The 26,198-nt window shown below is 42.8% G+C and overlaps 1 protein-coding gene and 1 pseudogene across 2 annotated transcripts in view; both read left to right on the forward strand.

Moving 5' to 3' along the window:
* Window positions 1-26,198, forward strand: part of FAM184B (family with sequence similarity 184 member B) — a 133,991-nt gene that overhangs the window by 19,878 nt on the left and 87,915 nt on the right. The gene's annotated exons all lie outside the window — the stretch shown is intronic.
* On the forward strand, window positions 17,236-21,596 carry LOC140595393 (small ribosomal subunit protein eS4, X isoform-like; annotated as a pseudogene).

Here is a 26,198-nt window from a genome sequence, read left to right on the forward strand (position 1 = left end):
TGTATTCATGAGCTTAGGCTGCCATAGCAAAATAACACAGACCATGTGGCTTAAACAGAATTTTTTTTTAATTTTTAAAAAGATTTTATTTATTTATTCATGAGAGACACACAGAGAGAGAGAGAGAGGCAGAGACATAGGCAGAGGGAGATGAAGACTCTCCACAGGGAGCCCGATTTGAAACTCCATCCCAGGACCCCAGGATCACAACCTGAGCCAAAGGCAGACACTCCACCACTGAGCCACCCAAGTGCCACCTAGGTGCCTCACAGTTCTGGAGGCTGGAAGTTCAAGATCAAGGTGTCAGCAGTGTTGGTTTCTGGTGAGAGGTCTCTTCCTGGCTTGTAGACACCCTCTTTTCACTGTATCTACACACTACTTTCCTCTGTGCATATGTAGAAAGAGAGATCTGTGGTGTCTCTTCCTTTTCTTTTAAAGACACTAGTCATAATGGATTAGTGCCCCACCCTTATGACCTCATTTAACTTTAATTACCTCTTTACAGGCCGTCTTTCCAAATACAGTCAGACTGTAAGAGTTAGGACTTCAATGTATGGATCTGGGAGGGGACACAATTCAGTCCCTAATAGCATCAGAAGATGTGGGTCTGGTTCCAGCTTTGCCACTGCCTGGATCACCCCTGTGAAATTCCCCCAAGGACTCCATGTCTGGCTCTAATAGGCACAGCACCCACTGCACCTGCCTACCTTAGGGTTGCTGCAAGGAAAACCTCATGCCTTTTTGCTCTTCTTCTGGTTGCCTTTTCTGTTTTCTGTGGGAAGAGAAGCAACTCAGCCGCCCCCGCATACCCCCTGCCAATGTTCCTGCCACTCACCTAGCTCCCTCTCCTGAAGGAGAGACATCCTTCCCCTCTGGCGTTCAGCCACCCTAGACAGGGCCCTGAAGGCTATTTCATGCTTTCAGTTTCCTTACAGTTCCTTCTGTGTGAGAGAAAGCTACTTGTTTCTGAGCTTTTTAGCTCAGAGAACACATGAGGGCTGCCACCTTGAGCTTGCTTTGGGCTGTCAGTCAACCAGGGCCTGGGATGGAGCCCACGCGTTACCTTAGGCTTAGTGCAAGGTGTCTCAACCTGGGCCCCCCTGAATTAATCGAGGCCAAATAATTTTTTGTTGTGAGAGACTGTCGTGTGCATTGTAAAATATTTAGCAGCATTACTGGCCTCCCCCGGACAACTAAAGATGTCTCCAGAAACTGCCCAATATCCTCTGGGAGTGGTAGGAGGGTGGTTCCAATCAACTTCTGTTGGAAACAGTGACTTAGGGGGAGGCCTTTGTTCACTCAAGGCTCCAGCAAACCTTGGACATTGAAGAGCCTTCAGTTCACTATCTTAGGACTCAATAGGAAGTCACAGAGTGCCCTGGGGAAAAGACATTTGTTCCAGGAAATCCAGTAGGGTCTTACGCAAATATGCAACGGTGTGGTGGCAGTTCTTGCTGGTAAACCAGAGCATCCAAGGAGGACCTAGGGATTAGGCTCCCCATTTCCCCAGAGGTCTTTTAAGACTTTAAATGCTCTGAACATTAAAAGGACAATTCACACGTAACTAGTAATACCTAACAATGTGAAACACATTGCCTGTGTTCAAGAGGTGCATCTTGTCTGTTTATTTGTTTGTCAAGAGACAGACATACAAACAAGGGGCAGCCTGGAATGGTTTTGTTGATTGGAATATCTGGTTAACCTTGAGTTTTCACCTCTTTAGAGCTTCAGTTCCTCGTCTACAAAATGGGCATTTTATTTATTTTTTTTTTTTTATGATAGTCACACACAGAGAGAGAGAGAGGCAGAGACACAGGCAGAGGGAGAAGCAGGCTCCATACACAGGGAGCCCGACGTGGGATTCGATCCCGGGTCTCCAGGATCGCGCCCTGGGCCAAAGGCAGGCGCCAAACCGCTGCGCCACCCAGGGATCCCATAAAATGGGCATTTTAATCCCCACTTCCTCCATTGGACTTGCTAGGCTTGGGTGAGAATGTGTACATGAATTCTTTATGAACTAAGTATATTATGAAATCCTGAGCTGTTTAGGGGATGCACTGTGATGTAGGGAAAGAGCCTTAGTCAGGTAGACCAGAATTCACATCACTAGTGTGCCACAGACCATCCAGAATCTTAGCAAGTTACCTAACAGGTTCCTTAGATTCCTCACCTGCCAAATATTGGAAGCAGTACCTACTGTGCTATGTACAGATGGCAACTAAATGACATAGCAAGCAGGTTAAAAACACCACAGCAAATGGCTAAAGATTTTCTTGAGTTAACTTTAAGAAACTAGATGCCTGATATCCAACTTTGAGCTGCTTGCTGAGCTCTGATGCTATGCAATATAATGTGTCTCCCAAAGTTTCAGGCAAGTCTGCCACCCCCAACCCCTGTAGAGGTGGTTCTGGGATAGTAAAAGTGTCCAGGCAGTGTACACCACTTGGCAATGTCTGCAGAAGCAGGACAGCATATCAGGGCCATTAGCTAATCCCTAAAAGGAATGAGTCCAGTGGAAGGGATGTGGAGCTAGCGGGGACCGGGAGAAACAGAACCAGTTTCCTGAAAACCCAGAAGATGGATGGTGCTGAGATTCCACTGTACATTTAATGGAGGTTCAAGTCATATTGCCTTTGACTCTCGAGGATACGATAGGAGGCTCCAGCTGATGTCAGTCCTATAATGGTCTCTGAGAAAAGATAAACTGAGTTTCAGATGTGTTATTTTTTATATGTGGGGTAAGTTCTGAATTGGCCAAAAGAGGCTGATACACCTTTTCTCCACCTTTCCCAATTATCTTTTATTACCATTGATTTTAAGCTTATTCAGCTTTTTAACCCCTTAAATCAGGTAAACCATCTGAACAGAAGAGACGGTGAAGTCAAACACCACGATCAACATGCCGGTGAAAAGTGCCATAGAAAGGGGATCCCTGAGCAGGATCACTCTTGTGCAGTTGTCACTAAGGCCTCCCTCCAGCTAAGTGCCATTTAGCAGCCTCCAAGAATCTTATTTATCACCCCTTTCACTTTACTATGGGAGCACCCTCACTTATGCAATAAAAATGACAAGTCACTCTTCCACAGATGCTTCACTAGAGGTCAAAACCATCTCTTCCTCTTACCTTGGAAAAAATTGCACCTGTCACATTTCTGAAACAGATACAAAAGGTTGGGCCTGAAAAAAAAACCCAGCCATTTAAATTATCCTCACAACAACAGACAGGTCCTCAGCTGTTGCTACAGGGAGGCTGACAGCTACTTGGCTGGTTGGGTCCAGGATGTATGAGCCCATAGAGAAAGCCATTATGGGCTATTTGAAATTTCAGCCAAATATACTGCAGGCTACATAGGCTGATACATAGGCTAAGTCCCTTTTAAAGTGGCTTATTTTGTACCACCTAGATGGCTCAGTCAGTTAAGTATCTGACTCTTGATTTTGGCTTGGGTTATGGTGTCATGATTGTAGGATTGAACCACCCTCTCCTCACCAGTCTGGCTCTGTGCTCAGTGGGGAGTCTGCTTGAGATTCCCCCTCTCTCTCTCTCTCCCTCCCTCCCTCCCTCTGCCCCTCCCATTCCTCACAACGCTCTCTCTCTCTCCCTTAAAATAAATAAATAAAATCTTTGGAAAAAAAAGAAAGTGGCTTGTTTTAGGAACAATGCACAATTAAATTAGTACTGACAAATGGAGGCAAGCTTTATTTATTTATTTATTTATTTATTTATTTATTATTTATTTTTTTATTTTTTTTTATTTATTATTTATTTATAAAGATGTTATTTATTTGAGAGAGAGAGTGCAAAAGTGGGGGTGGTGGTGGAGGCAGAAGAAGAGGGAGAAAGAGATTCCCTGCTGAGGAGGGAGCCCAATGTGGGGCTTAATCCCAGGACCCTGGGATCCTGACTTGAGCCCAAGGCAGATGCTTAACTGACTGAGCCCCCCAGGTGCCCCTGGAGGCAAAAGTTGGTCCCTCATATTCCTGCAGCTGTAGGAGACTTAGAGATAATTTAGTTACTGGCCCAGTTCACAACTGGAGAAGAGGCTTCTCTGAGGTCACACAGCTAATTAGTAGCAGGGCAGATTTAGTTGGGGTCGGTGGTCATTAGTTTTGTTTTTGGCATGTTGAGTTTGGAGGTCCGTGAAACATCCAAGTCCAGATGTCAAGGAGGCAGCTGGATATTATACTGGTCCTTGATGAGAGAGGTCAAAGTTTGAGTTACAGATTTGAGGATGGACATTGTTGAACACCTGACTCACACATATTTCAACCCTTGTTTCTTCTTAGTAGGAAATGGTATTTAGAGACTGCAGTCTGAAGGCACTCATTGCTACTAGGTCATTCACCAAAACTAGGACTTTCTATGCAGATATATAAAATATGTATTTTTCTAAGCATAAATTATATCATGAGTTCATATTGATACTTTTAATTCAAATTGAGGTGTAAAGGATTTTTAATCCAACTTTGATGATTCTATACCTGTAGGTCTTATGGGCAGAAGCCTAAGTTACATCAAGCTATTTGAGAGTCATGGCTCCTTGTGCTGTTACAGACTGGAGTCAATTCATGGGCCCAGAGCCTCTAGAATGTAGGGGAGATCAGGTCTCCTTAAGAAAGAACTCATGATACTGACACACTAGTACTGAGTCTTCCAATTTTCCCCAAGATAAGCTGTGATGTAAGTGTACTGGGGTGGCTGTGTCCTAGAGAAAATTTGACACCTAGACCTTTGGGGATTATTGGACGTTAACTCTGAGGAAACTGAGGCATGGAGATGCTAAATAATTTTCCCCAAAGTACACAGCTAGGAAGTGGTAGAACCAGAGTTCAAAGTGATTCCATGCTATTTAATTACTGTGCTCTACAAACTCTGTCATCACCGCAGGACTCGAATCTATCCTCATTCCTGACCTCTCTGAAACACACAGGATCATACATACTGCTGTGTCACATCCTGCATCGGCTACCCAATGCCATTAGAATAAACAAGGTCATCTGTGAGCTGCCTTTTTTTTATGCCTTTCCAATCTCATCTTCTGAATACCTCCTGGCCTTGCTCCATCCTCAGGATGTGCCAGATGACCTAAAGAGTTGCAAACACACTATTTTCTTCTACCTCTGCTCATGTTTGTGTATGTTTTCCCCTCAGCTTGGGATGTCCTTTCTACCTTGCAACTTCCCAAGGTCATGTTTAAGTGGCTTTCTGAAGTCTTTGTGAATCACCCAAAGGGAACAGCCCCCTCTCACCTGGGAACTACTACACATGGTCCTCTCTTCCATGACAGCGTCACAGGCAATACACCCCACTGTAGCAACTTATTGGTACAAATGTCCATGGCTTGTGATCTTTGTATCTGTAGAGCCTCTCTTGTAGAACTAGAAATACAGTGAGTCTTCCGCAAATATTTGCTGAATTAATGAATAAATGAATAAACTCAAAGAGAAGCTGTGGCCTGATTGTAATGGGCCGTGAATACTCTGCTGAATAGTCTGCTTTCAAGCCAGCCGTCGAAATGGCTCTCTAGCCAATTAACTGTCAAAATAACTTCTATTTGTTTTCTTTAATGGGCAGATATATAAAAAAATTAAAATGTCAAATTATTCCACAGTTCAGATAACTAATGTGAGCCATTTAAAAAAATATGCAAGGGAAGATAATTTATACAATGCAGAGAGTTAGAAAATGAAAAAATAAGTTCTCATGAATCTATTAGGAGTTTCTTGTGTTTTCTTCTGTGAAAACAAAATTTATGCCTATACTGCTGTGTTGTTTAGCTATATATTTACATATAAGTCTATACATATCTATTTTTATGCGTATCTAGTTTTTAAAATCTTACACAAAGGCTCATATTATATAGACTGCTGTTACTGTTTAAAAATCATATTACTATTATTACCTTATACTAATTATACTAACACATTTTGGAGACTCTTCCATTCTGCACATATAATTCTAGCTCAGCCTATTTGATGGCTGCAGAACATCTATAATTCATTATCTAGTTCTCCCTGGGCATACTACTTATTTCCTTTGTTGTTGTTTTTTCTTTCATTCCAGATGATATTATAGTAAACATTCTTGACCTACATTGTGGTATCTATAACATAAATTCTTGGCAGTGGAAATGATGGATCAAAGGGCAGATTCACTGAAAATTACAGGAAATGTTGCCAGGGTGCCCCCCTCCCCGAAAGGTTGTATTGATATGTATACTCTCATCCACTTGTGGGAGAGCCCTCTTTCCCCTGACCTATACCAACAACCTTGTGAAACTCTTTCCCCTGTTCAGATGATATTAAAAAAATGATAATAATCTATTTATTTAGATTATCCTTTTAAAAATTTTGAGTGAGTTTGAGCATTCATTGATTTGCTTTTATTTTTCTTTGAACTATGTGAGTCCCTTGTCCATGCTTCTGTTGGGTTCTACATTCTTAAGATTTACACAAGCTTTTGTTAACTCAGATAACTGGATTTTGGTCATATTTGTTGAAAGCGTTTTTCAGTTTATTATTGTCTTTTGACATTTTTATAAGTTTCCCACATAGAAGTTTAAAGTTTACTGGTTTTAAAATGTACTAGAATATTTATTTATTTATTTATTTATTTATTTATTTATTTATTTATTTATTTATTTAAAGGTTTTATTTATTTGAGAGAGAGAGCACGAGTTTGGAGGAGGGGCAGAGAGAGAGGGAGAAGCAGACTCCCCACTGACCAGGGAGCCGGATGTGGTGCTCCATCCCAGGACCCTGAGATCATGACCTGAGCCGAAGGCAGGCACTTAATGGACTCAGCCACCCAGGCACCCCTATCCATATTCTTCTTAATGGCCTCTGGGTTTTTGTGTTCTGGTTGTATATCAGTCAGAATGCTATTAGGGCAATTAACAGAAAACCTACCCAAATATGGTTTAAAGAATTAGAAAATTTGTTACCTTCTCCAACAGAAAATCCAAAAGTAGGGGGAAGACTTTGGGGGTAGGTTGATCAAATTGCTCAATAATATCATCAGGACCTGAGATCCTTTCTGTCCCTGGTCTGACATCTGTAGGGTGGACACCATCCTGAGGTTGGCCTCCCTTCTTATCATAAGACAGATGTTAGCAGCAACTGGAGAGACACATCACCTTGTTCTTATTCAAGGATAGAGTGAGACCTCTTTCTCTAACATTGAATATTAGTTTTCTACTTTCTTGATTGGACCAATGGATTAGATCCCATGACCATTCTGGATCCATTGAGGATCAGTTAAGACTCATTGCTACAGTGGAACTGGGCATGTGATCAGTTTGTCCTGAATCACCCAGACTACAGTTGGGAGGAGTGGCTGTGTGAATATAATTGGGACCCTGTTAAGAACGAAAGAATAGCTATTGGGTAGTTGGAGTAGATAGAATAATTCCCCCCACTGACCAACATGTCAATGTCCTAATCTGCAAGACCTGAAAATCTATTCCTTTATGTGGCAAAACGGACTTTGCAGATGTGATTAAGATGTTTTTTTTCCTGGGTTATCCAGATGGGCCCATTGTATTCACAAGGGTCCTTCTATGAGGGAGGCAGAAGAGTCAAAGGCAGAGAAGGAGCTGTGCTGATAGAAGCAGAGATGGAAATGATGCAGGAAGAAGGCGCCATGAGCCTAGGAATGCAGGTGGCCTCTAGAAACTCAAAAGGCAAAGAAACAGTTACCCCTAGAGCCTCCAGGAGGAGTGTAGCCATGCTGACATCTTGATTTCAGGTCTTCTGACTGCCAAAATTGTTAGATAATGAATTTGTGTCATTGTGTGCCACTAATTTTGTGGTGATTTGTTACAACAGCAAAAGGAAAAAACAGCAGGTAAGTAACAGCTTAGAAAGGCATTTCCCCTTCTCCAGCATTATAAATTAATATTACATACTATATAAAATAGTGAAAGGGAATATAAGGGAAGGGAGAAGAAATGTGTGGGAAATATCAGGAAGGGAGACAGAACATAAAGACTCCTAACTCTGGGAAACGAACTAGGGGTGGTGGAAGGGGAGGAGGGCGGGGGGTGGGGGGGAATGGGTGACAGGCACTGAGGGGGGCACTTGACAGGATGAGCACTGGGTGTTTTTCTGTATGTTGGTAAATTGAACACCAATAAAAATTAATTTATTTAAAAAAATAAGCATAAATTAATCCACAGTTTCTTTTAATACTCATATGGTTTTATTTTTCACATGTGAGTTGTTACTCTGTCTGGAATTAATTTTGGTATAAAGGGTGAAATGGAGATCCAACTTGAAAATTTTTAAAATACTAAGCCAATTACCCTGTACCATCTGTTGAATAATTCAGCCATTCCCCAGGGACTTGAAATGCCCTCTTTACCATGAATTTAGCAATCAGGACTCCCTCTTCTGTCCTAATCATCTATCTACTTCAAGTCTAGAACCATGAGAGTTAATTATTATAACTTTATAATAAGTTTTGATATCTTACCCTTGATTCATAGAATAGTCCCTGGAGAACTCACCTATTTATTTTTCTATGTGAAGAGAAAAAATTCCTGTTGATGTTGGTATAGGGATTGCATTGCACTTAGACGCTAGTTTAGAGAGAATTTAAGTATTATGATATTAAGTGTTCCTATTCAAAACCACAGAAGGTCTTCTCATTTATTCTTTTATGTCTTGCAGCTTTAAAATTTTCTAGATCTAAATTCTACATAGTTCTTTGTGTTGTGTAGTATGTGTGTGTACTTGCTATTATATATAGAACACCTCCTTCCTTGATGTGAGTTTGCAGCCTTGGGAGTTCCTGAGGTAACAGTCAAAGCTGGCCTGTATATGGAGGGCAGGTAGAGATAAGAAAGATGTGGACCACCCAAGGTTGGTATAGGTATTGGGTGTAATAAGCAAGTCGTGGGTGGCTGCCAAACGAGGAGACCTTTGTACCCACCACCAGAATCTTAAAAGTTTATGTAGAATCCCTAACTGGGTTCAGTCACATATTCAGACGGTCACAACACAGTACTCTCTCAAGTCTGCAGCCTTGAGCATGGCTCCAGGTGTGGGAACAGTGGGCAGAACATACGTTCCCAGGTCAGGGTGGGGGGAAGGGGCTCTGATTCCTCCGATATAGCTCATAGGTCGAGCAGCTGGAACGTCCTCTCGATGACCACTTCCAACATTTAATCCTTTTCAGCTGGTTATATTTATAATTGGCAAAGCCACTGAATCGTATATTTTAATCTGAGGCAATTTTTAAAGGCCTCCAGAGAGTGACAATCATCCCAGTATTTAATAACCTTTCTGTCTGAATTCCTTGATTGGGAAAATTATTGACAACAGGAGAGCTGATTTAAGTGAGTGGAAAAATTGCCTTATAACTACCTTGAAAATAATGCTACATTCCACTTAACTACATTTTAAAAGTTTTTATTTGAGTAAAACTTACACACAAAGCAGATTTTTAAACGGTTTTAATAAAACTTGGTCTCATAAGTTCCAGCTGATTTATTTACTCCTAAAACCTTTTTGAGGTCCTTTTTATGCTAGACACTTGATCAAGAATAACCTGTTCTAGCTCCCCTCAACTACTGCGACTAGTACTGAAGACTGCCAGGCGCCAGGCCTGCCTACTCTGAGCCAGTGAAAACAGCCATTGTTGTATAAGAGCTTCTGTTATCTTCCATCATGGGCTTGGAATTCATCTGGTTACCTGAGCTCCTGGATCTAGACAACAGCTTCCGTCCTGCCACATCTCTGCCTTTCTGGTCTGCTTTCCTGGTTCTTTAGGACTAGAATTAGCTGTCAAGATTCCCTGCCCCTTGGTTGAGCTCTTTCTTCAACTGGCTGGGCCTTCCTGAGGCCACTGCTCTGTTTGGAGATGGCCACTATGGCCATGGGCTGCCTATTGCTTTATTTATTTTTTTCTTAAGTTTTTTTTTTTAAGATTTTTATTTATTCATGAGAGACACACAGAGAGAGGCAGAGACACAGGAACACAGGCAGAGGGAGAAGCAGGCTCCATGCAGGGAGACCGATGCAGGACTCGATCCTGGGTCTCCAGGATCATGCCCTGGGCTGAAGGCAGACGCTTAACCGCTGAGCCACCCAGGCATCCCTACCTATTGCTTTAAATTGGAAGTTGGAACTGGCCCAGAAAGGACCTGATTTTGCCAGTGTCTCTTAGGCACTGTGTTTGGGGTCCCAGGAAGTCAGTGGAAGACACGTGCAAATAGTGGAAGACACAACAATAACAACAAGTAGTTTAAAGGTTTAAAGGTGTGTTGTGTCATGTAACAGGAAGCCAGGAGGTAGAGGCTCTATGAAGACCCGTGGCTGGGTGCTTCAGTGTCTCAAGGAGTTCATCATAAGCCATCTTCTCAGTCCTGTGCATATCAATACCTTCTCCTCTCTGAGTTCCAAGGTGGCTGCAGCAATTCTGGGCAGCACACAGAGACACGACACTGTCTGCTGAAAGAGGAGGGCATTTCCTTCTATGTGCTGCTTTTTATTAGTGAGGAAATCTTTCAGCAGATGTCTGCTTGGGTCCCATTGGCCAGGACAGATTTCCACCCCCAAACCAAAACCAATCACTGATAAGGGAATCAGGACTGTGAGACCTGGCTTAGGCGAGACATCATCACTCATAATTCACCCCCTGAGTCCACGGGAGGGGAACAGCTCAATCAAATTAGAGTTCTCTTGACAAGGGACAGACCAAGAAAGGATGTTAGGCAGACACTATCATGTCTAAGATACTAAAAAATCAAGGTTTAATATTGGAAATGGAAACCTGAACTAACAAAGCTATGTATTTTTCCATTAGGGGCCATTTTCTTCCTAGGAGACATTTGATTCTCAGTTAGGGGCTATTTTTTTTTTCACAGTGGAATAACATACTTTTAGTCATTAAAACAGATTTCTGTAAATCAGTTGTTCAGTTTGTATGCCAGTGTGTAACATTATCACCTGTGTCCACAGCCACTTTTGCTAGCTCCTTAGGCATCACACGTGGTAAGATTCGGGTACTTTCACTTGCCTTACAGCACTCCACCCACTGCCCTCCAGGCCTGCAGGTGTTTTTCCATCCCAGATCTACTCTTGCTCCCTCTTCCTTTTCCTCTCTCAGCTCCTGCATGGTCTCCATGGCACCCTTTCCTACCAGTCATCATAGGGACTTTCAGGGAAGCAATAGCTATGAAAATACAAAGGGCCAACCAATGGCAGGAATTGTACTGAATTCCATCTCCAAAATGTGGGTTATGCTTCTCCCTCTTTATATCTTCATGCTTCCCCCAGATCCTTGTTTATCTTCATCTATATCTTCCAAAATATATGCATATTTTTCTCTACTCTAGAGATGATGCTCATGGAAACCAAAAGGGCTGGGAAGGGAGGTTTCAACAGCATTAGCCGACCAGCGACAACCTGGATCTCTCCGGTTGACTTATACTTGCTTCATTCATGCTTCATTTGATCAATTACTAACTGTATGGGCCCTGAAAAGCGAGCGCAGGCTTCTTAAAGTTGGTATTTTGCTCTTGGATTCCTTTTCATTTCAAAATGGGGCGGGTGGGGGATAAACCACCTTTCTAAGCGCGAGCTGAGAAAGGAGCTCAGTTAGGGGCTATTTATCCCCCAGGGGACATTTGGTAATGTCTGGGGCCATTTTTGGTTGTCATGATGGAGTTGGGGGAGGAGAGAACCACTGGCATCTTAGTGGGTCAAGGCCAAGGATGCTGCTTAACCTCCTGCAATGCACAGGGCAATCCACACAACAAAGCCCAAAATGTCAGTAGTGCTGAGATTGAGAAACCCATCTCTAGTAAAATGTGAAACATGATGAATTGAAAGAATAAAATTGCCTTAGTGAACATTTGTAAAATGTCCTAGCTCATTTGTTTTTTTACACATCTCTGATACTGGTTTGTAAAAATGTCTGATGGGCATCGCTGGGAATCAAGAGTCATGGGATTAAAACAGGACCATGGGAAGCATATCAATAATATTTTGCGAACAAACTTGCAAAAATTAAAGAAGAGGGAACACTTGATGATGATGGGGGTGTGGTGAAGCAGACCAATGGCTGTGTGAAATGGTACCACTCTTTCACAAGCAGTTTGATGGTATATATATATATGATTACTCTTACTCTCATCCTCAGATTCTACTTCTAAAAATTCTTCGAAGGGAAAAATCCAAACTATGAAAAAAAGCCTTCTTGCAAGCCTTTATTTTAAGCACCCTTATTTATAAACAAATGTTGGAAATAACTTAAACTTCCAATTATAGGTCTATAGAGCAATAAAATAGGATTGAGGTATTTATGATGGAATTTCATACCCACAGTAAGCATGATGTCTATAAAGGAAAAATACACTTATTTTTATGAAGAAAAAACACTTATAATGGTAGATTAAAACGTGAGGAACTGAAATTGAATACATAACATGATAATAATTATGAAATACCTTAAAAAGTTAAGTACAAAAGTAACCTGGCAGAAAACACACCAGAATGTGAGTGTGACTATTTCTTTGTTCAAGTGGGGATAGAAGGGACTTTTATTCTTCTTTTGATTTGTTTTAAGGTAATGCAGCCATGTTTATTTAAGCTTATTCTGTTCAGGGGAACAAATGAAGAATATATAGGTTATGCTAAGAATTTAATTTTTAGATCTGTGTCCAGCATTTTAGATTTTTGATCTCTCTTTTCTGGCTTCCTTTTTCCTTACCCCAGAGGTTCCTGAATAAGGGTCCATAAGTAGCAAGAGGCTTACAGATGCACTTCAGAGGGTCCTTAACCCCCTCAGATTATAGGATATATGTTCTCTTTTTTTAAAGAATATTTTGGGGTACCTGGGTAGCTCATTTGGTTAAGCATCCAACTCTTGATTTTGGCTCAGGTAATGATCTCAGAGTTGTGAGATCAAGCCCTGCATCAGGCTTCAAGCTCAGTGGGGAATCTGCTTCAGATTCTGTTTCTCTCTTTCCCTCTGCTCCTCTCCCCACTCATGCTGTCTCTCTTTCTTAAATAAATAAATAAATCTTTAAAAATATTTTAATTGGGAGTAGCTTTGAAAAATTGTGGTTCTGGGCAGCCCAGGTGGCTCAGCGGTTTAGTGCCGCCTTCAGCTCAGGGCGTGATCCCGGAGACCCAGGATCACGTCCCACGTCGGGCTCCCTGCATGGAGCCTGCTTCCCCCTCTGCCTGTGTCTCTGCCTCTCTCTCTCTCTCTCTCCCTCTCTGTATCTCTCATAAATAAATAAAATCTTTAAAAAAAGAGAACTACTCATTTAAAAAAATTGTGGTTCTTTGGATTTACCTTGACCATGTACTACTTTTATAATGAAAAACAAAATGATTTTTAAATGATATTATTTATTTATTTATTTATTCATGAGAGACACAGAGAGAGAGGCAGAGACATAGGCAGAGGGTAAAGCAAGCTCCCTGTGGGGAGCATGATGCAGCACTTGATCCCATGACCCAGGGATCATGACCTGAGCCAAAGGCAGACATTCAACCATTGAGCCACCCAGGCATCCGAAACAAAATGCTTTTTAAATACATTTTTTATACAAATTATTCAAATGTAAGAGACTAAGCTTTGTCAAACGCAAGAGCAACTGTGGGTCAACTCTGAGGACTGTCAGTGGACCAGAGGTTCTTGATCTCTTTTTCTGCCAGGGACAACCCTTTTGAGGGTATCCTCACTGAGAGTTGACTCTTTTGAGCCAGGTTAACCTTGGGGGACAGATAGGGTGACCAAAACCAATTAGATACTCCCTCCTGGCACTGTGAGATGCCCCAGAATGCCCACTAAGGGAATGAGAGCAGAGATCCTGCAACTTCACAGAGAGTTTTGTATGAGCACCATTCTAAGTTCTAGCACATGTGATGCCAGGAAAGAAAAATAGCCTTTACTACTTCTGACTCTTTCTCAACTCATTGCTGACTTTGTATTTTATCTAGATGAGAGAGCTGCTCCCTAAACTCCTGAAGTGACATTCTCTGTCTGTATCACAGATCTCTAAAATAAGGTCCAAATCAGTAACTGAGATAGAACCAGAGACACCTGAGTGGCTCAGCGGTTGAGCATCTGTCTTTGGCTCAGGACAGGATCCTGGGGTCATGGGATTGAGTACCGCATCGGGTTCCCGGCAGGAAGCCTGCTTCTCCCTCTGCCTATATCTTTGATTCTCTCTGTGCCTCTCATGAATAAATAAATAAAATAAAATAAAAAAACAAACAAACTGAGGATCCACACTCTTTCCTGTGGTCTCTTCCTCCATTGCTAACCAATTCCAGAATTCCTCAGCATCCCAGCTGTTAATCTAAATATACTAGAAGTGGTTTCACCATATTACAACCTGGGGAACAAATTCTTGCTCACTTTTTATGACCTGCTGAAATGTCACCATGTATAAGAAATCACCTTGGTCCATCCCACCCCTTACCATGCAGAGTTAATGATACCATGTGGCTTCCCACAACTCACTGTAGGATCTCAGTAAATAATTACTATAAAACTTAAGGAAAAAATGTAAATTTACTTTATCTTAGGTTTGCATTTCTGAGAATTTATTCTATAAACTACCAATAACAGAGTCACTAGGGAGCTTGATTTTTAAAAAAGGGAGCTGGGGTGCCTGGGGGACTCAGTTGGTCGAATGTCTGGCTCTTGATTTCAGCTCAGGTTATGATCTCAGGGTCGTGGGATCAATTTCTGCATCAAGCTCTCTACTCAGCATGGAGTATGTTTGTCCTTCTCCCTTTGCTTCTCCCTCCGCTCATGGTCTCTTTCTCTCCTCAAATAAATAAATAAATAAATAAATAAATAAAATCTTTAAAAATAAATAAATAAATAAATAAATAAATAAATAAATAAATTTAAAAAGGGAGCACATTCCCAGGAGCCACCACCTTCCTCATGAGTGAAGCTCTCTATGGGTTGGGTTTAAAAATCTGCCATTTATAAGTTGCTTCTTCCATGCATTGAAGTATAAGAACCATTAGCTCAGGCAAAGTGATGGTTCAAGCCATGTGTAGAGTTTTCAGCCAGTCCCTAAACTCTTTGTAGCCGTTTGAAACATTGCCCAGAATTATTTACCTTTCCTGATAAGATATTATCAACAAGAAGGTTCTTTATAGTGATAAAAATTAAACATAGCAAGGATCAAAGGCCCAAATAGTTGTGGATTAGAGATCTAGTTACCCAGCCCTCTTTCTCTTCTTTCATCAAACAGAGGTAACTCTCTAAAATCTCAACTTTCTAGAATCTTTAAAGCTATCAGGGATCCCAGAAATCCATTCTAATTCCCTTCGTGTTACAGACGAGAAATAGAGCCTGGACATGAGTATCAGTTTGGATCCTCCAAAAAGTGAGCACCAAGACCAATTTAGATGTGCAAGAGATTTATTGGGAGAAATGTCTGAAGAGTAAAAAGAGAGGGAAAAGGAGTAGATAGGGAACCCCCACGTGTTGCAGGCCTGACACCTGTGAGAAGAGAGGGAAAGGGGCAGGATTGGGTGGGAGAACCAGCAGATTGCAGGATAGCTTTAAAAGGGTCTTTGCCAGGCCAATACAGAGCTCCTGAAAAGACAAAACATTACAGGAATTTGTGTTGGGCAGAAATAGCCCAGACTTGGCATCCCATTGGGCTTGATTGTTGGCTCAAAGTAGCTTGGAGGGATCATTGTCTTGATGTGAATATCAGAGTGAATCCAAAAATGTGAAAGGTGGAAGCTGCCAAGTGACATCAGGTTCTCTGGAAGGGAGTTCTGAGAGGCAGACCCACATGGCTACACGGCATGTTCAATGTCACAGTGACAGGACAAGGGCTACTCTCTGGTCTAGAATTCTTTCTAGATTATTCTACAAGGCATTATTCCTTCACTGTCTTACCCTGTCCCACACCCCCAACTGGTGGAGGTTTGAACTTGATCTTGTGGCTACTAGAACTAGATCTCAGTCCCCTGAGAGATGGAGAAGACAAGACTAGTCAGGTAAGAAAAGGAATGGGAGAGATGCAGAGGAGAATTAAGGTCTTTGCAGGAAAGAGTGAGGCTGATAGCTGACTAGAGTCATAGTGGATCTGTTTATCTGTCCAGTGTACCTTCCATTTCCCTCCTTTGGAAAACTCCTCTCCTTTTCCAAATGGCTCTGAAAGCATCTCAGTCTTGATCCTGCATTTCTCATTCCAGCCATAGCATATGACTTAGGTGGGGGACGACGGGGGATCCTTCTCTGAACATTTGAACAATTCAAGCATTAGGAGAAAGAAATTCTCTTTCTCCTGGAATAGCAGAACTGTGAAAGCAGGAACTAGAGCAGTTGATGGCTGTCTTTCCTGTTATTTGGGGAAAGCAGCTCTTCAGAAGGAAGATGAGCAGGAGCCAACATAGTTAAGGGGTGAATGGAGAGAGAGTATGCATGAATCAGGGTGCATTGGGTCCTAGTGTCAGTCCCCAAGGCCCTGCCTGGCTCCCACAGCAGTGCCTCCCTCTCTCAAAAGGTCTTTTCCAGACACATGGGTCAGTGTGTTGTTCCCTTTTACTTGGTGTAGTAGGCAGAATTGTAAGATGGCCCCAAGTTCCCAGCTGCTGATATACACCCACCTTCTCCCAGTTATTTAGTCAATATTTAATCCAGGTTTTGCTGTGAAGGCATTTTGCAATGGTAATTAACTTCCCAAATAAACCGACCTTAAAGTAGGGAGATTATCTGGGTGAGCCTGACCTAATCACATGAGCCTTTAGAGCCAAGTCTAGAGATTAGAGAGAAATCAGAGAGATCTGAAATGTGAGAATAATTCAGTGAGGGAGATAGAAGGGCCATGTATTCAGGCCTGCGGTGGCTTCTGGGAGCTGAGAGCTGTCCCTGATGACAGTCCTACAACCTTAAGGAGCTGAGTGATGTCAACAACCTGAATTAGCTTGGAAACAAATTTCTCCCCAGTGCCTCCAGACAGGAACTCAGCTGGCCAGCACCTTGATTCAGCCCTAGAGACCCTAAGCAAGAATTCAGCCACTCCATACCTGGACTTCTGACATATAGACCTTATGTAAAGTGGCTAAATCTGTGGTAATTTATCAAAAATAGAAAAGGAGTACAGTTGGATTAGTTTTACTTTCACCTGAAGAAGTCCTGACTAAACAGTGGGGAGACTATAGGCCCACTTTAACTACTCTATGAAGACTCTACAAGCTTCTGTTCTTCACTCTGCTCTTCTTGGGTTTGAATTTGCCACAATGGCAGATGTTGCTGACTATCTAGTGGGATTAAAGAAGCCAAAAATACATTTTGATGGGGACAGTGGGAGCCCAGAATAGCTTATGATTCTGAAATGGCCTGGGGAAAAAGATCACTGAAGGAATGAAGAAGGTAGAATGGCTGGTGAAAGGCAGTGTCTGGAGCCCCCAAAGAGAAACAAACCCTCACTAATCCTGCTTCCACTGTTCTCAACACAGGAGCCAAGGTAATCATTATAAAAATGTACATCAGATCGTGTCACCATCCTCAAAACTCTTCAGGGCTTCCGTTGCCTAGGGGATAAAATCCCAGCTTCTTTGATGACCTGTGTGGCCTCCATGACCTGGCCCCAGCACCTCTCCCCTGCTGTACATTCTCCATAGCTCACTCTGCCCCAGCCATACCAGCTTCCTGATGATTATTTGCCCGCACACAACCTTGCACCTCTGCCAGGAGTGCTCTTCCCTTAGACACTGCACTGTTTGCTTTTCCTTTCATCACACCTTCTCTCAAATGTTCCTTTCTCGGAGAAGCCTTATTTCACCATGCTGTGTAAAATTTTAACTACAGTCCCCTAAAATACCTTCCTTGCTTTATGCTTTTCTTTAGCAGTTATCACTAACAATTTTTTATTTTACTTATTTGACATTTATTGTCTGATTCTCACACTAAAATGTTAGCTTTGTGCACACAAGTGTTTGGGTGTGTTTCAAATGTTTTGTACCCCCATTACTGAGAACTGTGCCTGGCATATAGGGGGTCCTCTATAAAATGTTTGCTAAACAATGGAATGAAAGGGGAATGTGTGCATAAGGAGAAATATACTTCATTTACTAATAATATTTTCTTTTCCCTTCAAAGAAATTGGTAGTAGGTATATTTTTAAAGAAAAATAGTGAGTTGACTCTTTATTCCCTCCAGCTACAAAAATCCAGAACAAGGGACCATATGGTTTTGTAGTTTGCTTTACATATGGGGCCAACAGTGAAGACTACTATGATGGAAAAAGAAATATGTGATACAAATATAACCCGCCGTGAAGCTTTATGAAACAAGTTACTTGGTAGCCTGGAGGTTGGATCCTGATGATAGTTATCTTTTATAAATATTAAATAAGTATAATCATGAAAACACTCATCTCTCCCAGCCATCTTCCAGCTGGGCAGCTGCCACTCTTCCTTGTCTGCCTATTGTGACCAAAACAATGAGGCCATCCTGACAGCAGACTCTTCCAAAAGCAAGATTATGTGTTATTTCAAGAAGTGCAGAGTGTAAACAGCACTCAACTGGATCTTAACAGCTACCGTGAAAAATCCCTGGCTATCCCCAAAGTATTCCCTGAATGATAAAAATCTTTATGTTTTACATATGTATGTACAATATTCAGTTTATATTATCTTTGTGGTGTGGGCCATTTAAAACATGCCCATTTATTTATGATTTGTCAGGTATTTCTCATGAACATCTCTTTTGTGCCAGACACTGTGCAAGGTGGAGGAAATACAAATGTGAGCAAGACAGATGGACTTTTTATTTGCATTAGGCCTGGCTACATATAATAGAAAAACCCAAACAAATGAGAAGTTTATTCCTCTCTTACATGAAAGAGGACCAGAGATATAGTCACAGGTTGGGAAGGAAGCTTCATGCTATAGGGAGCCATGCTTTTATATCTTTTTGCTCTGCCATGCCAGCTGCAAGGCTTCATCCTCAACATTACCTCATGGCTCAAGATGATTGTTGGTACTCCAGCAGTGGCAACCACCTTCCACACTGTTGGAGAGAGGTGACCATAGGTGCATCCCCTTCCATTTAAGGAGGATTTCTGGAAGCCCTCATAATACTCTTGGTAATATTTCATTTATTGAGCTAAGTAAAACATAGCCATGTGGCCATAACTATCTACAGAAAAATCTGGAAAATGGAGTTATTAGCAGGATACCAGCTAAAAATGAAGATTCTTGGGATAGGAAAATTGTCAAGCAGAGCACTGTGCCCTGGTTACCAGTGCTACAGGAAGACTTCAACTACATGAGGGTAGCAAGGGTCATCATGATGCTAACCACCAGGCATAGAAGTCCAAACATTATGTCCACTGCATCTTGGTATCAGAGTTGCCGGAAAACACACTGGGTGGAATGATGCTTCCCTCACATGGAGAGAGAGAAAGGTCTACTGCAGTCATGTGCATGCCTCCCTTGTGGCTCATGAATGCCCGGCAGCTGACACAGGGCAATTGCACAACTATAGAAGGACCCCTCCTCCCTTGTGGTGTCTGAAATACTGAAATCTGCGAGTGTGCCTACAGGCCGTTGGTGCACACACTTAAGCAGAGCAAAGGAGCACACACTGAGCCTGAAAAGGAAAAAGACATTTCCATGCAAACCAATAAGCCTGGCACAGGCTGCGTGAGCTCTTCATCTCTAGGTAAGGAAGTGTTCCAGGCCAAGGCCCCCTGGTATGTAGTTGAGCAGGGTGGAAAGACTACGTGCACAGGACTGCATCTTCCAATAAAAATAGCCTCAGCCACAGAACATGATGCACTGTGATAGGGGCTGCAAAGGGACATGGACAGATCTTGTGGGGGCATATAGAAGGAAGTGACACATTCTAACTTCTGTAAGAAAAGAAAGCGATGAAATAAGAGGACACATCTTTTTCCCTGTCTTCATACCAGAAGAGAACTGTCCTTGGGTTATGAGAGAGTAACTTACAGTGGCCAGGTGATGGCCTAGGGACTCTGTAGATATTTCTTGGGTGAATGAATGAATTCCTCATGGTGGCACTGGAGAAGCTTTCGGAAGGCAGGTGATATCACATCTTGAACTTCTTGTTGAGGGGGATTTCATGAGGGAGAGAATGGCAGGAAAGGCGTTCCAGGCAGAGGAAGAGGTGTGACTGAAAGTAGGAGGTTTGAAGGTATGTGGAATGTTAGAATATAGTGTGTAACCCAGTGTCACTGTAGTTTGGGGTCTGAGGGGGAGATGGCAGGATTTGATGCTGGGTGTATGGAGCCTCGACTGCCATGATGAGAATCATTTGATCCAGTGGGCAGTGGGGAGCCCCAGGGGCAGTGCCGGGGCAGTGATTCAGTATGTGGTGTGGGAGGGAAGCTGGAAGGGAGAGATGGAGCTGAGTGTGGGGACGCTCAGCTGGCATGATGGGGGCCTGAGGGCAGGACTGGGAGGAGGAACCAAAGGAGGAGGGATGGACGTGAGGGCATCCCTGTGGATAGCCTCTTCAGTCTTTAATAACTCAGTGGATGTGTCCTGAGCAGAGGAGCAAAGGACCAAAGAGACTTCTGAATTCCTACCTACGTGACTGCATCAGGGCATCAAGAAGCGAGTTTGAGGGGCAGGCGCCTGGGTGCCTCAGTGGCTTAAGTGTCTGCCTTCAGCTCAGGTCATGATCTCAGAGTCCTGAGATAGAGCCCCAAGTCAGGCTTCCTGGTCAGCGAGGAGTCTGCTTCTCCCTCTTCCTCTGCCTCTCCCCCACACTTGTGCTTGCTCTTTCTCTCTCAAATAAATAATATCTTAAAAAAAAAAAAAAAGCAACTCTTTACTGCTAGTGCCTACTGCAGCCATCACTCATGGTCCCAAGAAGCATCTGAAGTGTGTAGCAGCTCCAAAGCATTGGATGCTGGATAAACTGACAGGTGTATTTGCCTTTTGCTCATTTACTGGTCCCCACAAGCTGAGAGGATGTCTCCCTCTCATCGTTTTCCTGAGGAACAGACTTAAGTATGTCCTAACAGGAGATGAAGTAAAGAAGATCTGTATGCAGCGTTTTATTAAGATTGATGGCAGAGTCTGAACTGATATAACCTACCCAGCTGGTTTTATGGATGTCATCAGCTTTAGTGACTGGGGAGAATTTCCGTCTGATCTGTGACACCGAGGGTCACTTTGCTGTTCATTGGATTGCACCTGAGGAGGCCAAGTATAAGTTGTGCAAAGTGAGAAAGATCCTTATGGGGATAAGAGGAATCCTTCATCTGGTGACTCATGATGCTCACACCATCTGCTATCTTGGTCCCCTCATCAAGGTGAATGACACCATTCAGATGGATTGGAGACCGGAAGATTACTGATTTCATCAAATTTGACACTGGTAATCTGTGTATAGTGACTGGAGGTGCTGACCTGCGAAGCATTGATGTGATCACAAACAGAGTGAGAGACATCCTGGTTCTTTTGATGTAGTTCATGTGAAAGAAGCCAATGGCAACAGCTTTGCCACTCAAATCTCCAACATTTTTGCCATTGGCAAAGGCAACAAACCATGGATTTTCCATCCCTGTGGAAAGGATATCTTCTTCACCATTGCTGAAGAAAGAGACAAGACACTGGTGGCCAAATAGCAGTGGGTAAAATGGTCGCTGGGTGATGTGATTGGAAGTCTTTCTACTTAATTAAAGACCATACGGTACAAAAAAAAAAAAAAAAGTAGCAAGTGGGGATTATCTAGGAGAAAAGGGTGATTTCACTGAGGGGCATGTGTTGGTGAGGCCTGCATTACTCTCTGCTAGACTATCTTCTCCTAATTGTCTCACCATCCAGCCACTAGAATTCAACTCCATGAGAGTAGTAATCTCTGTATATTGTGTCCACTGATGTATCCCAAGAACCTAGAACAGTGCCTGGCACATAATAAATGCTCAATAAAGACAACCTATTGAATATCCATGGAGATGTGTGGGTGTCAGAAATGGTGATCTTCTACTTTGGATAGAAGTGGAAAGTAAAGAGGGAGAATGTGAGGCAGCTGTCCTGGGGCACAGGACTTGAGATTTCTCTCTTTGGAGAGAGGACTTCCACCCATCCTGGCGGGTGGGGGGGGGGGGGGGAGAGAAATCAAATTAGGGAAGAGATTCACCAGAAATCAACACAGAAAGGAAGCAACCTTAGAGTCAGTCCAGCCTGGGGGCGGGGAGGGGGTGTCAAATGGTGTGGATACTTGAATCCTAATACTACACAAGAAATTCAGACTGCCTGCCTTAATTTAGGGTATAGTGCCTTTGGCCTCAGGGCTTTCTGTAACAGTAGAAAGAACTAAGATTTTAGAGTCAGACAAGTTTGAGTTCCCAATCTCCAACACAAATCCCAACGTCCAGAGCAAGGCCACCATCCCTCCCTGCTACTACTGCTATTTGCGTGTGTAGGGACAAAGGAAGACCCAGAGAAACACTGGCCTATTAGTCCAGTCGGAAGGGAACAAGGCCTAGCAGCATATCTCTTCCTCCCAAAAGCAAATTTATTTTCCCCATTTTACAGTTTCAAAATGCAGTGTATGAAGGCAAAGGCAAAAAAAACGTTTAAAAAAAGATCAACAACGGTGGTGGCATTGCAGCGACATGCACTCCAGGCGGGCTGGTCCCCAGCGGCAGGTGTCTTAGCAGACCGGGGGTGACTGCAGTCCAACATCCCCGGGGGAGGGGGGGGAACAAGGGAAGGCAAGTCCCTTTTCCCAAACACCCACCCTCTCACCCTCTCCCGCCCAGCCTGGCAACAGCAGACGCCAAAGGATAAAGGGGCATTTAAAAGAAAAAAGAAAAAAAACAGTAGATTCTTAAAAGTAGAGCACAGCATTCGGTCACCTGCTGCAAGAGAAGCCCTCCGGGTCACCCAGCCCTGAGTCACTTCCCCTCTCGGCACGGTCCAGGCTCGCAGGAGCAGAGGCCCCCGCAGAAAAAAAAAATGTGTGACCTCCCTAACTGTGTGACCCATGGCAAATTATTTGTCCTCGTTGTTCCTTAGTACTCTTCTGTAAAAGGAGCATAGTATTACCTTCATAATTTTGTTAATACTACTATCATTACCATTATTAAATGAGGTGATGTCAAGTACTGATATTTATGTAGGCACCATTCCTGATGTAAAATTAAGCACTGAAAATGTCAATTCTGGTGATGATGAAGAGGAGGAAGATGGACATCCAAGGACCTAGGTATTAGCTGTTGTTAGACAGATGTCCTTAACTTTTCTCCCACTCGTATCTCTGCACAAGTCTGGTGGCAGTCATTCTTTTTTTACTAATTGGCCTTTTCCATGTGATGGAGAACAAGGCCTCAGGTCATTCTGAATTCACATCCTTCCAACCCTGAGACCCAACAGAGGAGGGAGAGATTCTCTCCCACCACAATGAATAAAATCCCAGGAAGGGCCTTGCTTGCCATTGTTTGGATCACATGCCCATCCTGTGCCAATCACTTTGGTCAGAGGGATGGAGTTCTAACATCAACCCAGCTGAGAATACCTACTCACCCCTCTGGCAGAGAGCCTACCACAGATAGTGTGTGGGGCATTATGTTTTCTGGGAAAATAGATAAAGTGGCCACCACGCTATATCCAACCACTGTCATTTTGTACCACTTCATGACTAATTGTTTACATATTTGTTGCTAAATGGTAGGTTGCCATGGCAGGGACCATGGCTTCTGTATCTTTGCATCCCTTCACCCCTAGCACAGCTCTTGATGAAGAAAGAGTTCTATAAATGCAGATTATTGATCTGGAGTTGGCTAGATCAGAGAGTAACAGGCCTTGTAGGTAATGCCCGAGAGCTAGAGGTGGAGTTTCCAGAGTCAGTCCCGCGGGCTCCACCTTTAAGGTGTTCTGAGACCCTTGATCCTTCTCATGAGGGATTTTAAGTTTTGGTGGAAGGAATACTGAACATCAAGAGATAAATCCAGTTGTGACTCTTCCACATTAACTGTGTGACTGTGTAGAAATCAGTAGACTCTGGGGGCCGTGCTTGCCTTATTTATGAAATGAGGAAGATGGTCTGGGTGATATCTTGCTTACAATCTTAAAATTCTGTGAATATATTCACCTTTCTTTTTGACATTTATGGAGTCCTTTTGAACCTCTGTTCTACATGGGAGTGATGTCACAACCAGGTATCATTTTTTAAAGGTCATTGTGTCTATGTGGCACAACTTAGAAATTTGATGGGAACTTTTTCAATTTTATCTGAAGACTCAATTTAGAAAAAAGGAATATTGGACTGACAAGGGACAAGCTCTAGATTCATCTCTGCCCTAATGAGATGAAGATAGCAAGCAACATTGCTTAAACTCTCTGAGCCTTGCTTCCTAATCTGTACAGAAGACAGCTGGTATAGATTCAGTGAAAGGCAAGAGCTCACTTTTAACTTCCTGAGGCACTGGCAAACAGCTTGTCTCCCCTTTTTCTGTTTATTTATTTATTTATAAGATTTATTTAAAATTTGTTTTAGAGGGGGAGGGGCAGAGGGAAAGGAGAGAGAATCTCAAGCAGGGTACATGCTCAGCGGGGAGCCTAACATGGGGCTTGATCTCACAATGCTGAGATCATGACCTGAACAGAAATCAAGAGTTGGACACTCAACTGACTGAGCCACCCAGGCACCCTATAAAACATAAAGATTTTAAAGGGGAGTTTCACATATTTTTACTGGACAAGAAGAATCAGAACAAAACATCCTAGGAAAGCATTATTCCATAACCCCTGGGCCTTTCTTTCTCTTTTAAAAGCAAAGAAAGGACTTTCAGGAGTATGTAATAAATACATTTTCTGCCCTCTAATGCTGACAGACTTTAAGATTGGCTCAGGGAACTCAACCAAGAGAAGGAAGACTGTCACCATCAGTGAAAGTAGAGATGATTTTATACTTAACTTTATTCTCAGAACCCACCTTCGCAACCTCCCAGATGTTCACCCACAGAATGTTCTACTAGTAGTTTTTCTTTTGTAACCTCACAGACAGCTGTCAGATTTGAACTGAGTGAAAAGAGCGCTGGATTCAGGGTCTGACTCATATTAGGCTCTCACTAAATGTTTACTAAAGAATAATTTCTACTCTTTTCTTTTTTAAAAAAACATATTTATTCTAGAGAAAGAGAGAGGGTGAGTGGGGTGAGGAGCAGAGAGGGAAAGAGAGAGAGGGGGAAAGAATTGCAAGCAGACTCCCCACTGAGTGTAGAACCCATCATGGGATTCGATCTCAAGACCTTGAGATCATGGCCTGAGCCAAAACCAAGAGGCTGATGCTTAACTGACTGAGCCACCCAGGAGCCCCTCTGTTATTTTTCAGCTTTATTATCTGAGTGAGTAAAATTGCATTTTTTCACCAGTGACTTGGAGATAATAATTGTGTGCCTCTCTTCCAAGGCAGCTTTGCATAATTTCACTTAGCATATATCACATCTGAAGGTGTCCCCTCTTTGTCACATGGAGTTCTTCATTCACTTTTCTCTCACTCACTCATTCATTCCTTTACCTTCTGTCGAATTCTGGAAGAGGAATTCTGCTAGATGGTAAGGATACAGTACTTTGTAACAGTCCCTGCTAGTTTACTTCAGCAGCATCTCACTGAGGACTTACTGTGTGCCTGCTAGTGGCCTGGACCATGGTTTGGCACCCAGACGCAAAGGTGAATAAGTTGTGAGTGTCCCCCATAGACTATGCCCAATCCTCAGGGACACTGGGACAGAAAAAGGTTGAGAGCCACTACTGTGGGTAATAAAGGGCCCCCGAAGATTTAAGTCGAATTGTCATGTAGTCAGCTTTTAGATTTAGAAAGAACACTCTGGTGAGCAAGGGATAAAGGGGAGAGTGGCTTGGGGGAAATTATTCTGGAAATGTAGAAACACTACAGAGAGCAAGTTTGCCCTCAAGTTTACAAAAGCCAAATGCTCTTGCTATTGTTGTTGCATTTGTTTCCAGAAGAGGTTTATGCAAAGTTGACCTCAAGAGTTCATCTCTGAAAGCAGAGAGGGGCTACACCCAACATGGTAGCCATTATTTGTCTGTGACCTGTGGTTCCCTGTCTCCTGGATGGAAAAGGTTTTCACACCTCATTACACCCACAGCAGCAACAAGGGTCTCTTAAATTCTTCTCCTCTGTGGAACTAGGGACCGAAATGGAAAAGACAACACATTTATTATCGGCCTGTTCAGACCAAAATAGACCAGCCGGGTGG

Source organism: Vulpes vulpes, chromosome 14 (genome assembly GCF_048418805.1).
Source record: "Vulpes vulpes isolate BD-2025 chromosome 14, VulVul3, whole genome shotgun sequence".
Lineage (NCBI taxonomy): Eukaryota > Metazoa > Chordata > Mammalia > Carnivora > Canidae > Vulpes > Vulpes vulpes.